The sequence below is a fragment of the Carcharodon carcharias genome, chromosome 10, assembly GCF_017639515.1.
Source record: "Carcharodon carcharias isolate sCarCar2 chromosome 10, sCarCar2.pri, whole genome shotgun sequence".
Taxonomy (NCBI): domain Eukaryota; kingdom Metazoa; phylum Chordata; class Chondrichthyes; order Lamniformes; family Lamnidae; genus Carcharodon; species Carcharodon carcharias.
This window is the reverse complement of record NC_054476.1, coordinates 96,223,498-96,235,666: the sequence shown is the minus strand read 5'-3', so window position 1 is coordinate 96,235,666 and position 12,169 is coordinate 96,223,498.

Sequence of the window (12,169 nt, the reverse complement as noted above, 5' to 3'; positions counted from 1 at the left end):
TTTAGAGAGAGAGAGAGTGGAAATAGAGAGAGAGAGTGGAAATAGAGAGAGAGAGAGTGGAAATAGAGAGAGAGAGTGGAAAGAGAGAGAGAGAGTGGAAAGAGAGAGAGAGAGAGTGGAAATAGAGAGAGAGAGAGTGGAAATAGAGAGAGAGAGAGTGGAAATGGAGAGAGAGAGAGTGGAAATAGAGAGAGAGAGAGTGGAAATGGAGAGAGAGAGAGTGGAAATAGTGAGAGAGAGAGTGGAAATAGAGAGAGAGAGTGGAAATAGAGAGAGAGAGAGAGTGGAAATAGAGAGAGAGAGAGTGGAAATAGAGTGGGAGAGAGAGTGGAAATAGAGAGAGAGAGAGAGTGGAAATAGAGAGAGAGAGAGTGGAAATAGAGAGAGAGAGAGTGGAAATAGAGAGAGAGAGAGAGTGGAAATAGAGAGAGAGAGAGAGTGGAAATAGAGAGAGAGAGAGAGTGGAAATAGAGAGAGAGTGGGTGGAAATAGAGAGAGAGAGAGTGGAAATAGGGAGAGAGAGAGTGGAAATAGGGAGAGAGAGAGTGGAAATAGGGAGAGAGAGAGTGGAAATAGAGAGAGAGAGAGAGAGTGGAAATAGAGAGAGAGAGTGGAAATAGAGAGAGAGAGGGTGGAAATAGAGAGAGAGAGAGAGAGTGGAAATAGAGAGAGAGAGTGGAAATAGAGAGAGAGAGAGAGTGGAAATAGAGAGAGAGAGAGAGTGGAAATAGAGAGAGAGAGAGAGTGGAAATAGAGAGAGATAGTGAAAATAGTGAGAGAGAGAGTGGAAATAGTGAGAGAGAGAGAGAGTGGAAATAGTGAGAGAGAGAGAGTGGAAATAGTGAGAGAGAGAGAGAGTGGAAATAGTGAGAGAGAGAGAGAGTGGAAATAGAGAGAGAGAGAGAGAGTGGAAATAGTGAGAGAGAGAGAGTGGAAATAGTGAGAGAGAGAGAGTGGAAATAGTGAGAGAGAGAGAGAGTGGAAATAGTGAGAGAGAGAGAGTGGAAATAGTGAGAGAGAGAGAGAGTGGAAATAGTGAGAGAGAGAGAGAGTGGAAATAGTGAGAGAGAGAGAGAGTGGAAATAGTGAGAGAGAGAGAGAGTGGAAATAGTGAGAGAGAGAGAGAGAGTGGAAATAGTGAGAGAGAGAGAGAGTGGAAATAGTGAGAGAGAGAGAGAGTGGAAATAGTGAGAGAGAGAGAGAGTGGAAATAGTGAGAGAGAGAGAGAGTGGAAATAGTGAGAGAGAGAGAGAGAGTGGAAATAGGGAGAGAGAGAGTGGAAATAGAGAGAGAGAGAGAGAGTGGAAATAGAGAGAGAGAGAGAGTGGAAATAGAGAGAGAGAGTGGAAATAGAGAGAGAGAGAGAGTGAAAATAGTGAGAGAGAGAGTGGAAATAGTGAGAGAGAGAGTGGAAATAGTGAGAGAGAGAGAGAGTGGAAATAGTGAGAGAGAGAGAGTGGAAATAGTGAGCGAGAGAGAGAGTGGAAATAGTGAGAGAGAGAGAGTGGAAATAGTGAGAGAGAGAGAGTGGAAATAGTGAGAGAGAGAGAGAGAGATTGGAAATAGAGAGAGAGAGAGAGTGGAAATAGTGAGAGAGAGCGAGAGTGGAAATAGTGAGAGAGAGAGAGAGTGGAAATAGTGAGAGAGAGAGAGTGGAAATAGTGAGAGAGAGAGAGAGAGTGGAAATAGAGAGAGAGAGAGAGTGGAAATAGAGAGAGAGAGAGGAAATAGAGAGAGAGAGAGAGAGGAAATAGAGAGAGAGAGTGAGTGGAAATAGAGAGAGAGAGAGTGGAAATAGAGTGAGAGGGAGAGTGGAAATAGAGAGAGAGAGTGGAAATAGAGAGAGAGAGTGGAAATAGAGAGAGAGAGAGAGAGTGGAATTAGAGAGAGAGAGTGGAATTAGAGAGAGAGTTGAATTAGAGAGAGAGAGTGGAAATAGAGAGAGAGAGTGGAAATAGAGAGAGAGAGTGGAAATAGAGAGAGAGAGTGGAAATAGAGAGAGAGAGTGGAAATAGTGAGAGAGGGAGAGAGTGGAAATAGTGAGAGAGAGAGTGGAAATAGAGAGAGAGAGAGAGTGGAAATAGAGAGAGAGAGAGAGTGGAAATAGAGAGAGAGTGAGTGGAAATAGAGAGAGAGAGAGAGAGAGAGTGGAAATAGGGAGAGAGAGTGGAAATAGAGAGAGATAGAGAGTGGAAATAGAGAGAGAGAGAGAGTGGAAATAGAGAGAGTGGAAATAGAGAGAGAGAGAGTGCGGAAATAGAGAGAGAGTGCGGAAATAGAGAGAGAGTGCGGAAATAGAGAGAGAGAGAGAGTAGAAATTGCGAGAGAGAGAGAGAGAGAGAGAGAGACAGAGCCTAAATAGAGAGAGAGACAGAGTGGAAATGGAGAGACAGAGACAGAGACAGAGTGGAAATGGAGAGAGAGAGACTGAGACAGAGTGGAAATGGAGAGAGAGAGAGAGCGCGGAAATAGAGAGAGAGTGCGGAAATAGAGAGAGAGAGTGCGGAAATAGAGAGAGAGTGCGGGAATAGAGAGACAGAGTGCGGGAATAGAGAGAGAGAGTGCGGGAATAGAGAGAGAGAGTGCGGGAATAGAGAGAGAGAGTGCGGGAATAGAGAGAGAGAGTGCGGGAATAGAGAGAGAGAGTGCGGAAATAGAGAGAGAGAGTGCGGAAATAGAGAGAGAGAGTGCGGAAATAGAGAGAGAGAGTGCGGAAATAGAGAGAGAGAGTGCGGAAATAGAGAGAGAGAGTGCGGAAATAGAGAGAGAGAGTGCGTGGAAATCGTGAGAGAGAGCGAGAGTGGAAATAGTGAGAGAGAGAGAGAGGGAGAGTGGAAATAGTGAGAGAGAGAGAGAGAGTGGAAATAGTGAGAGAGAGAGAGTGGAAATATTGGGAGAGAGAGAGAGTGGAAATAGTGAGAGGGAGAGAGAGTGGAAATAGAGAGAGAGAGAGTGCAGAAATAGAGAGAGAGTGGAAATAGCGGGAGAGAGTGGAAATAGACAGAGTGTGGAAATAGAGAGAGAGAGTGGAAATAGAGAGAGAGAGTGGAAATAGAGAGAGATAGAGTGTGGAAATAGAGAGAGAGAGAGTGGAAATAGAGAGAGAGAGAGTGGAAATAGAGAGAGAGAGTGGAAATAGAGAGAGAGGGAGTGGAAATAGAGAGAGGGAGAGTGGAAATAGAGAGAGAGAGATTGGAAATAGAGAGAGAGAGTGGAAATAGAGAGAGAGAGAGTGGAAATAGAGAGAGAGAGAGAGAGTGGAAATAGAGTGAGAGAGAGTGGAAATAGAGAGAGAGAGAGGAAATAGAGAGAGAGAGAGTGAGTGGAAATAGAGAGAGAGAGAGTGGAAATAGAGAGAGAGGGAGAGTGGAAATAGAGAGAGAGAGTGGAAATAGAGAGAGAGAGTGGAAATAGAGAGAGAGAGTGGAAATGGAGAGAGAGAGAGTGGAAATAGAGAGAGAGAGTGGAAATAGAGAGAGAGAGTGGAAATAGAGAGAGAGAGACTAGAAATAGAGAGAGAGAGAGAGTGGAAATAGAGAGAGAGAGAGAGTGGAAATAGAGAGAGAGAGAGTGGAAATAGAGAGAGAGAGAGAGAGTGGAAATAGAGAGAGAGAGAGAGAGTGCAAATAGAGAGAGAGAGAGAGTGGAAATAGAGAGAGAGAGAGAGTGGAAATAGAGAGAGAGAGAGTGGAAATAGAGAGAGAGAGAGTGGAAATAGAGAGAGAGAGAGAGTGGAAATAGAGAGAGAGAGAGAGTGGAAATAGAGAGAGAGAGTGGAAATAGAGAGAGAGTGGAAATAGAGAGAGAAGAGAGTGGAATTAGAGAGAGAGAGTGGAATTAGAGAGAGAGAGTTGAAATAGAGAGAGAGAGTGGAAATAGAGAGAGAGAGTGGAAATAGAGAGAGAGAGTGGAAATAGAGAGAGAGAGTGGAATAGAGAGAGAGAGAGAGAGTGGATAGTAGAGAGAGAGAGAGGAGAGTGGAAATAGTGAGAGAGAGGAGAGAGAGAGGAAAATAGGAGAGAGAGAGAGAGTGGAAATATTGAGAGAGAGAGAGAGTGGAAATAGTGGAGAGAGAGAGAGTGGAAATAGTGAGAGGGAGAGAGAGTGGAAATAGTGAGAGAGAGAGAGAGTGCGAAATAGAGAGAGAGAGGGTGGATAGAGAGAGAGAGAGTGGAAATAGAGAGAGAGTGGAAATAGAGAGAGAGAGTGGAAATAGAGAGAGAGAGTGGAAATCGAGAGAGAGTGTGGAAATAGTGAGAGAGAGAGAGAGGGAGAGTGGAAATAGTGAGAGAGAGAGAGAGAGTGGAATAGTGAGAGAGAGAGAGAGTGGAAATAGTGAGAGAGAGAGAGAGTGGAAATATTGGGAGAGAGAAGAGAGTGGAAATAGTGAGAGGGAGAGAGAGTGGAAATAGAGAGAGAGAGAGTGCGGAAATAGAGAGAGAGAGTGGAAATAGCGTGAGAGAGTGGAAATAGACAGAGTGTGAAATAGAGAGAGAGAGAGTGGGAATAGAGAGAGAGAGAGTGGGAAATAGTGAGAGAGAGAGTGTGGAATAGAGAGAGAGAGAGAGAGTGGAAATAGAGAGAGAGAGAGTGGAAATAGTGAGAGAGAGAGTGGAAATAGTGAGAGAGAGAGTGGAAATAGTGAGAGAGAGAGTGGAAATAGAGAGAGAGACAGTGGAAATAGAGAGAGAGAGAGGAAATAGAGAGAGAGAGAGAGTGGAAATAGAGAGAGAGAGAGTGGAAATAGAGAGAGAGAGAGGAAATAGAGAGAGTAGAGAGAGTGGAAATAGAGAGAGAGAGAGTGGAAATAGAGAGAGTGCGAGAGTGGAAATAGAGAGAGAGAGTGGAAATAGAGAGAGAGAGTGGAAATAGAGAGAGAGAGTGGAAATGGAGAGAGAGAGAGAGTGGAAATAGAGAGAGAGACTGGAAATAGAGAGAGAGAGACTAGAAATAGAGAGAGAGAGAGAGTGGAAATAGAGAGAGAGAGAGAGTGGAAATAGAGAGAGAGAGAGTGGAAATAGAGAGAGAGAGAGTGGAAATAGAGAGAGAGAGAGAGAGTGGAAATAGAGAGAGAGAGAGTGGAAATAGAGAGAGAGAGAGAGTGCAAATAGAGAGAGAGAGAGTGGAAATAGAGAGAGAGTGCGGAAATAGAGAGAGAGAGAGAGGAAATAGAGAGAGAGGAGCGCGAAATAGAGGAGAGAGTGGAAATAGAGAGAGATGAGAGAGGCAATCGAGAGAGAGGCAGAGCTGGCAAATAGAGATGGAGAGAGAGCGGCAATAGAGAGAGAGAGATCGGAATAGAGAGAGAGAGTGGAATAGAGAGAGAGAGTCGGAAATAAGAATGAGAGAGTGCGAAATAGAGAGAGCGAGAGCGAATAGCGAGCAGAGAGCTGGAAAAGAGAGAGAGAGAGTGGAAATAGAGAGAGAGAGCGGACAATAGAGAGATGAGAGAGAGTGGAAATAGAGAGAGAGAGAGAGAGTGGAGACATAGAGAGAAGAGAGAGTGGCAATAGAGAGAGAGAGTGGAAATAGAGAGAGAGAGAGAGTGGAAATAGAGAGAGAGAGAGAGAGTGGAAATAGAGAGAGAGAGAGAGTGGAAATAGTGAGAGAGAGAGTGGAAATAGTGAGAGAGAGAGAGAGTGGAAATAGTGAGAGAGAGAGAGAGGGAGAGTGGAAATAGTGAGAGAGAGAGAGAGAGTGGAAATAGTGAGAGAGAGAGAGTGGAAATATTGGGAGAGAGAGAGAGTGGAAATAGTGAGAGGGAGAGAGAGTGGAAATAGAGAGAGAGAGAGTGCAGAAATAGAGAGAGAGTGGAAATAGCGAGAGAGAGTGGAAATAGACAGAGTGTGGAAATAGAGAGAGAGAGAGTGGAAATAGAGAGAGAGAGAGTGTGGAAATAGAGAGAGATAGAGTGTGGAAATAGAGAGAGAGAGAGTGGAAATAGAGAGAGAGAGAGTGGAAATAGAGAGAGAGAGTGGAAATAGAGAGAGAGGGAGTGGAAATAGAGAGAGGGAGAGTGGAAATAGAGAGGGAGCGAGTGGAAATAGAGAGAGAGAGATTGGAAATAGAGAGAGAGAGTGGAAATAGAGAGAGAGAGAGTGGAAATAGAGAGAGAGAGAGTGGAAATAGAGTGAGAGAGAGAGTGGAAATAGAGAGAGAGAGAGGAAATAGAGAGAGAGAGAGTGAGTGGAAATAGAGAGAGAGAGAGTGGAAATAGAGAGAGAGGGAGAGTGGAAATAGAGAGAGAGAGTGGAAATAGAGAGAGAGAGAGTGGAAATAGAGAGAGAGAGTGGAAATGGAGAGAGAGTGAGTGGAAATAGAGAGAGAGAGTGGAAATAGAGAGAGAGACTGGAAATAGAGAGAGAGAGACTAGAAATAGAGAGAGAGAGAGAGAGTGGAAATAGAGAGAGAGAGAGAGTGGAAATAGAGAGAGAGAGAGTGGAAATAGAGAGAGAGAGAGAGAGTGGAAATAGAGAGAGAGAGAGAGAGAGATTGGAAATAGAGAGAGAGAGAGAGTGGAAATAGTGAGAGAGAGCGAGAGTGGAAATAGTGAGAGAGAGCGAGAGTGGAAATAGTGAGAGAGAGAGAGAGTGGAAATAGTGAGAGAGAGAGAGAGTGGAAATAGTGAGAGAGAGTGGAAATAGAGAGTGAGAGAGAGTGGAAATAGAGAGAGAGAGAGAGTGGAAATAGAGAGAGAGAGAGAGTGGAAATAGAGAGAGAGAGAGAGTGGAAATAGAGAGAGAGAGAGAATGGAAATAGAGAGAGAGAGAGTGGAAATAGAGAGAGAGAGAGAGTGGAAATAGAGAGACAGAGTAGAAATAGAGAGACAGAGTAGAAATAGAGAGAGAGAGTGGAAATATAGAGAGAGAGAGTGGAAATAGAGAGAGAGAGTGGAAATAGAGAGAGAGAGTATAAATAGAGAGAGAGAGTGGAAATAGAGAGAGAGAGAGTGGAAATAGAGAGAGAGAGAGAGTGGAATTAGAGAGAGAGAGTGGAATTAGAGAGAGAGTGGAATTAGAGAGAGAGAGTGGAAATAGAGAGAGAGAGTGGAAATAGAGAGAGAGAGTGGAAATAGAGAGAGAGAGTGGAAATAGAGAGAGAGAGTGGAAATAGTGAGAGAGAGAGAGTGGAAATAGTGAGAGAGAGAGAGAGTGGAAATAGAGAGAGAGAGAGAGTGGAAATAGAGAGAGAGAGAGAGTGGAAATAGAGAGAGAGAGAGAGTGGAAATAGAGAGAGAGTGAGTGGAAATAGAGAGAGAGAGAGTGGAAATAGGGAGAGAGAGTGGTAATAGAGAGAGATAGTGAGTGGAAATAGAGAGAGAGAGAGAGTGGAAATAGAGAGAGTGGAAATAGAGAGAGAGAGAGTGCGGAAATAGAGAGAGAGTGCGGAAATAGAGAGAGAGTGCGGAAATAGAGAGAGAGAGAGAGTAGAAATTGCGAGAGAGAGAGAGAGAGAGAGAGACAGAGCCTAAATAGAGAGAGAGACAGAGTGGAAATGGAGAGACAGAGACAGAGACAGAGTGGAAATGGAGAGAGAGAGACTGAGACAGAGTGGAAATGGAGAGAGAGAGAGAGCGCGGAAATAGAGAGAGAGAGTGCGGAAATAGAGAGAGAGTGCGGGAATAGAGAGAGAGAGTGCGGGAATAGAGAGAGAGAGTGCGGGAATAGAGAGAGAGTGCGGAAATAGAGAGAGAGAGTGCGGAAATAGAGAGAGAGAGTGCGGAAATAGAGAGAGAGAGTGCGGAAATAGAGAGAGAGAGTGCGGAAATAGAGAGAGAGAGTGCGGAAATAGAGAGAGAGAGTGCGGAAATAGAGAGAGAGAGTGCGTGGAAATCGTGAGAGAGAGCGAGAGTGGAAATAGTGAGAGAGAGAGAGAGGGAGAGTGGAAATAGTGAGAGAGAGAGAGAGAGAGTGGAAATAGTGAGAGAGAGAGAGTGGAAATATTGGGAGAGAGAGAGAGTGGAAATAGTGAGAGGGAGAGAGAGTGGAAATAGAGAGAGAGAGAGTGCAGAAATAGAGAGAGAGTGGAAATAGCGAGAGAGAGTGGAAATAGACAGAGTGTGGAAATAGAGAGAGAGAGAGTGGAAATAGAGAGAGAGAGAGTGTGGAAATAGAGAGAGATAGAGTGTGGAAATAGAGAGAGAGAGAGTGGAAATAGAGAGAGAGAGAGTGGAAATAGAGAGAGAGAGTGGAAATAGAGAGAGAGGGAGTGGAAATAGAGAGAGGGAGAGTGGAAATAGAGAGAGAGCGAGTGGAAATAGAGAGAGAGAGATTGGAAATAGAGAGAGAGAGTGGAAATAGAGAGAGAGAGAGTGGAAATAGAGAGAGAGAGAGAGTGGAAATAGAGTGAGAGAGAGAGTGGAAATAGAGAGAGAGAGAGGAAATAGAGAGAGAGAGAGTGAGTGGAAATAGAGAGAGAGAGAGTGGAAATAGAGAGAGAGGGAGAGTGGAAATAGAGAGAGAGAGTGGAAATAGAGAGAGAGAGTGGAAATAGAGAGAGAGAGTGGAAATGGAGAGAGAGAGAGAGTGGAAATAGAGAGAGAGAGTGGAAATAGAGAGAGAGACTGGAAATAGAGAGAGAGAGACTAGAAATAGAGAGAGAGAGAGAGAGTGGAAATAGAGAGAGAGAGAGAGTGGAAATAGAGAGAGAGAGAGTGGAAATAGAGAGAGAGAGAGAGAGTGGAAATAGAGAGAGAGAGAGAGAGAGATTGGAAATAGAGAGAGAGAGAGAGTGGAAATAGTGAGAGAGAGAGAGTGGAAATAGTGAGAGAGAGAGAGAGTGGAAATAGTGAGAGAGAGAGAGAGTGGAAATAGTGAGAGAGAGAGAGAGTGGAAATAGTGAGAGAAAGAGAGAGTGGAAATAGTGAGAAAGAGAGAGAGTGGAAATAGTGAGAGAGAGAGAGAATGGAAATAGTGAGAGAGAGAGAGAGTGGAAATAGTGAGGGAGAGAGAGAGTGGAAATAGTGAGAGAGAGAGAGTGGAAATAGTGAGAGAGAGAGAGAGTGGAAATAGTGAGAGAGAGAGAGAGTGGAAATAGTGAGAGAGAGAGAGAGTGGAAATAGTGAGAGAGAGAGAGAGTGGAAATAGTGAGAGAGAGAGAGAGAGTGGAAATAGGGAGAGAGAGAGTGGAAATAGAGAGAGAGAGAGAGAGTGGAAATAGAGAGAGAGAGAGAGTGGAAATAGAGAGAGAGAGAGAGTGAAAATAGTGAGAGAGAGAGTGGAAATAGTGAGAGAGAGAGTGGAAATAGTGAGAGAGAGAGAGAGTGGAAATAGTGAGAGAGAGAGAAAGTGGAAATAGTGAGAGAGAGAGAGTGGAAATAGTGAGAGAGAGAGAGTGGAAATAGTGAGAGAGAGAGTGGAAATAGTGAGAGAGAGAGAGATTGGAAATAGAGAGAGAGAGAGTGGAAATGGAGAGAGAGAGAGAGTGGAAATAGAGAGAGAGAGAGAGTGGAATTAGAGAGAGAGAGTGGAAATAGAGAGAGAGAGAGTGGAAAGAGAGAGAGAGAGTGGAAAGAGAGAGAGAGAGTGGAAAGAGAGAGAGAGAGTGGAAAGAGAGAGAGAGAGTGGAAATGGAGAGAGAGAGAGTGGAAATGGAGAGAGAGAGAGTGGAAATGGAGAGAGAGAGAGTGGAAATGGAGAGAGAGAGAGTGGAAATAGTGTGAGAGAGAGAGTGGAAATAATGTGAGAGAGAGAGTGGAAATAGAGAGAGAGAGTGGAAATAGAGAGAGAGAGAGAGTGGAAATAGAGAGAGAGAGAGAGTGGAAATAGAGAGGGAGAGAGAGTGGAAATAGAGAGAGAGAGAGAGTGGAAATAGAGAGAGAGAGAGTGGAAATAGAGAGAGAGAGGGTGGAAATAGAGAGAGAGAGAGAGAGTGGAAATAGAGAGAGAGAGAGTGGAAATAGATAGAGAGTGAGTGGAAATAGAGAGAGAGAGAGTGGAAATAGGGAGAGAGAGAGTGGAAATAGGGAGAGAGACAGTGGAAATAGGGAGAGAGAGAGTGGAAATAGAGAGAGAGAGAGTGTGGAAATAGAGAGAGAGAGTGGAAATAGAGAGAGAGAGTGGAAATAGAGAGAGAGAGGGTGGAAATAGAGAGAGAGAGAGAGTGGAAATAGAGAGAGAGTGGAAATAGAGAGAGAGAGAGAGAGTGGAAATAGAGAGAGAGAGAGAGTGGAAATAGAGAGAGAGAGAGTGGAAATAGAGAGAGAGAGTGGAAATAGAGAGAGAGAGAGAGTGGAAATAGAGAGAGAGAGTGAAAATAGTGAGAGAGAGAGTGGAAATAGTGAGAGAGAGAGAGAGTGGAAATAGTGAGAGAGAGAGAGTGGAAATAGTGAGAGAGAGAGAGAGAGAGTGGAAATAGTGAGAGAGAGAGAGAGAGATTGGAAATAGAGAGAGAGAGAGAGTGGAAATAGTGAGAGAGAGCGAGAGTGGAAATAGTGAGAGAGAGCGAGAGTGGAAATAGTGAGAGAGAGAGAGTGGAAATAGTGAGAGAGAGAGAGAGTGGAAATAGTGAGAAAGAGAGAGAGTGGAAATAGTGAGAGAGAGAGAGAATGGAAATAGTGAGAGAGAGAGAGAGTGGAAATAGTGAGAGAGAGAGAGAGTGGAAATAGTGAGAGAGAGAGAGAGAGAGTGGAAATAGTGAGAGAGAGAGAGAGTGGAAATAGTGAGAGAGAGAGAGAGTGGAAATAGTGAGAGAGAGAGAGAGAGTGGAAATAGTGAGAGAGAGAGAGAGTGGAAATAGTGAGAGAGAGAGAGAGTGGAAATAGAGAGAGAGAGAGAGTGGAAATAGAGAGAGAGAGAGTGGAAATAGAGAGAGAGAGAGTGGAAATAGAGAGAGAGAGAGAGTGGAAATAGTGAGAGAGAGAGAGAGTGGAAATAGTGAGAGAGAGAGAGAGTGGAAATAGTGAGAGAGAGAGAGTGGAAATAGTGAGAGAGAGAGAGTGGAAATAGTGAGAGAGAGAGAGTGGAAATAGTGAGAGAGAGAGAGAGTGGAAATAGTGAGAGAGAGAGAGAGTGGAAATAGAGAGAGAGAGAGAGTGGAAATAGAGAGAGAGAGTGTGGAAATAGAGAGAGAGAGAGTGGAAATAGAGAGAGAGAGAGGAAATAGTGAGAGAGAGAGAGAGTGGAAATAGAGAGAGAGAGAGAGTGGAAATAGAGAGAGAGAGAGGAAATAGAGAGAGAGAGAGAGAGGAAATAGAGAGAGAGAGAGTGAGTGGAAATAGAGAGAGAGAGAGTGGAAATAGAGAGCGAGGGAGAGTGGAAATAGAGAGAGAGAGTGGAAATAGAGAGAGAGAGTGGAAATAGAGAGAGAGAGAGAGAGTGGAATTAGAGAGAGAGAGTGGAATTAGAGAGAGAGAGTGGAAATAGAGAGAGAGAGTGGAAATAGAGAGAGAGAGTGGAAATAGAGAGAGAGAGTGGAAATAGAGAGAGAGAGTGGAAATAGAGAGAGAGAGTGGAAATAGTGAGAGAGGGAGAGAGTGGAAATACTGAGAGAGAGAGTGGAAATAGAGAGAGAGAGAGAGTGGAAATAGAGAGAGAGAGAGAGTGGAAATAGAGAGAGAGAGAGAGTGGAAATAGAGAGAGAGTGAGTGGAAATAGAGAGAGAGAGAGAGAGAGAGAGAGTGGAAATAGGGAGAGAGAGTGGTAATAGAGAGAGATAGAGAGTGGAAATAGAGAGAGAGAGAGAGTGGAAATAGAGAGAGTGGAAATAGAGAGAGAGAGAGTGCGGAAATAGAGAGAGAGTGCGGAAATAGAGAGAGAGAGAGAGTAGAAATTGCGAGAGAGAGAGAGAGAGACAGAGCCTAAATAGAGAGAGAGACAGAGTGGAAATGGAGAGACAGAGACAGAGACAGAGTGGAAATGGAGAGAGAGAGACTGAGACAGAGTGGAAATGGAGAGAGAGAGAGAGCGCGGAAATAGAGAGAGTGCGGAAATAGAGAGAGAGTGCGGAAATAGAGAGAGAGAGTGCGGAAATAGAGAGAGAGTGCGGGAATAGAGAGAGAGAGTGCGGAAATAGAGAGAGAGAGTGCGGGAATAGAGAGAGAGAGTGCGGGAATAGAGAGAGAGAGTGCGGGAATAGAGAGAGAGAGTGCGGAAATAGAGAGAGAGAGTGCGGAAATAGAGAGAGAGAGTGCGTGGAAATCGTGAGAGAGAGCGAGAGTGGAAATAGTGAG